Source organism: Peromyscus leucopus, chromosome 19 (assembly GCF_004664715.2).
Source record: "Peromyscus leucopus breed LL Stock chromosome 19, UCI_PerLeu_2.1, whole genome shotgun sequence".
Taxonomy (NCBI): domain Eukaryota; kingdom Metazoa; phylum Chordata; class Mammalia; order Rodentia; family Cricetidae; genus Peromyscus; species Peromyscus leucopus.
In genome coordinates, this window is record NC_051079.1 from 69961421 (window position 1) to 69963795 (window position 2375).

Sequence of the window (2375 nt, forward strand, 5' to 3'; positions counted from 1 at the left end):
TTTGACGCATGAGTTCAGCACAGCATTGGGAATGTCACTTGTATTGAATGCCAATTTCTGGTATCTGAGCTTGGAATACCAGTGGCCATCTCTCAGCCTCAGCCTTGCCTCAGCTCTTGCCACAGCTTTCATTGACCTCATGATGTCACACAGGGTATGACAGCATGGGTCCTCTATGCTCCACACTGCAGAGGTGTCTCAACCTGCATCCCTCTGATCGATCCCAGCTGTTGACTTAGGTGTGCCTTCTCCCGGAGTCCGCGATGCACATGTCTGCCTCGCTGGCCCAGTGTTCTTGCAGAGCTGGAGGCTTGCATATCTCCGTTGTCCACATGCACATCTAGTGTCACCTGTAGTCTGCAACTTCCATGGTTCAGCAGCCTCAGCAGCCAGGATGAACCAGATGTGGCCACCGCAGTTCCCTCTCCTCTCCTCCCACCTGCAGCGAGGCCCAGAGGCTTACTCTGCAAGTCACAGCCCCTGGTGCCACTCATGCCATGTCTGCCAACTTCGCTGCCCCTCAGCCGTCATACACCCAAAAGGAGTGTTGTACTGGGTCTCTGCTTGCCCTGTGTCTACTCTCTACATGATCATTTGGACACTGTCTGATGACCAACATCCACTACCTCCGTCCTCCACCCTTACTGCTCAGTGTGCGATACCACAGAGAGATAGCCCGGTCCCCTGGACACTGTGGGTCCCACAACAATCACTCCCCCGGCTTCGCAATGCACAGCCGTCATGAAGAACCCGTCCTGGCCTCCAAGCCCTTTCCTTTCTACCTCCAATGTCAATGCAAAAGGCGCGACTCTCACCCTTAAAGAGAGTTCATTCTGGAGCTAAAGACCATAGCCAGGAAACACAGATTTAGGTTTCCCAAATTCCTTGTCCCAATGTGGTAACAGCTTGATGAAGCTTTTAATTATTTTTTGATTTTTATTTTCAGGGAAGTACTGGGGAAATTATAAAGGCCACTCCACGTAGTTAAAAGGAAGATTATTTAGTGGGTGACTTACAAATGAAGGAATAGATAGGTTGTGGGGGGTCTGGGGAAGGTGTATCGCAATCCAGCGGTGTTCTCTGGAGCTCTGCTCAGTCAACCTCCACCGTCCAGGGTCCAGGAACAGAGAGAGTGCTTGCCCATCCAGGTCTCAGGTCTCCAGACGCCTCCCTTGGCCCCACCTCGTAGGCGTGACAGTTGCCAGAGTCTCAATGGGGGTTGGAACTTCCAGGTCCAAGCTGGAATAGCTACCCACTACAGGGAAGAGTGTAAATGTAGTTCCCCACTACCACAAATTATGCAGACGAATTTCCTGCATTAGGGGAAATTGTAGGAGTCAGCACACCTCAAGTGCAACAGGTAAGTCTCACCTTGGCAGTGGGAGTAGAGGGAACACCTTCTTGATCATGTTATCTCCCCTGACAGGTAGGTACTGAGAAAGAGTTTATAGTAACAGAACAAAGTCGTAAGTCAAAGTGCTTTTCAAATACATTGGTGGAAACGTCAGCAAGGCACATTGCAGTCAAGTGAGAAGAAAGTCTGCTAGAAGCCCCAGAAGCCAATAGCATTCTTGGTCCTCTGATTAGTTGGAAACAAGGGATCTCTTCCTGCACTCCAAGGGACTTACACATGGTGGCAAAGATGCCATGCAACACAGAGGAGGGCCATAAATGGCTATCAAGGAGACTGGAGACGGTTAAAAAAAACAAAACAAAAAACCTGTCTCTGGTTTGTAACGCCCCCACCTCTACACAGCGTCAGGATTCTAATCAATCAGAGTTGAAGGGTCGGAGGAAGGTGTGGTTCTCTTCAGGAACTGTCCTTCACACCACAGACCTTGCTCCTATGGAGACCACGGCTGATAGCTGTGCAGCCAGTAGTGGACGAGGACATCTGCAGAGAGCTACCGCAAACCCAGAGGAGGCAGAACACGCAGCTGACAAAGGCTAGGACATGGGAGAAGCTGGAGAACAGGAGGCATTCCTTGAAGGGATCTCAAGGATATGACCACCTTCACAACAGCACTGAGCAGCCAACTCCCTCCTCCTCCTCCTCCTCCTCCTCCTCCTCCTCCTCCTCCTCCTCCTTCCTCCTCCCCCTCCTCCTCCTTCCTCCTCCTCCTTCCTCCTCCTCCTCTCCCTCTTCCTCCTCCCCTCCTCCTCCTTCCTCCTCCTCTTCCTCCTTCTCCTCCTCCTTCCTCTTCCTCTTCCTCCTTCTCCTCCCCCTCCTCCTCCTTCCTCCTCCTCTTTCTCCTTCCTCCTCCTCTTTCTCCTTCCTCCTCCTCCTCCTCTTCTTCCTCCTCCTCCTCTTCCTTCTTCCTTCTCCTCCTCTTCCTCCTTCTCTTCCTCCTCTTCCTCCTTCTCCTCCTCCCTCC

General features: G+C 52.0%; 1 pseudogene; it reads right to left on the minus strand.

Annotated features, from left to right (window-relative positions):
- Window positions 1–1258: 1258 nt before the first annotated feature.
- On the minus strand, window positions 1259–1434 carry LOC114696276 (annotated as a pseudogene).
- Between the last annotated feature and the right edge of the window lie 941 nt (window positions 1435–2375).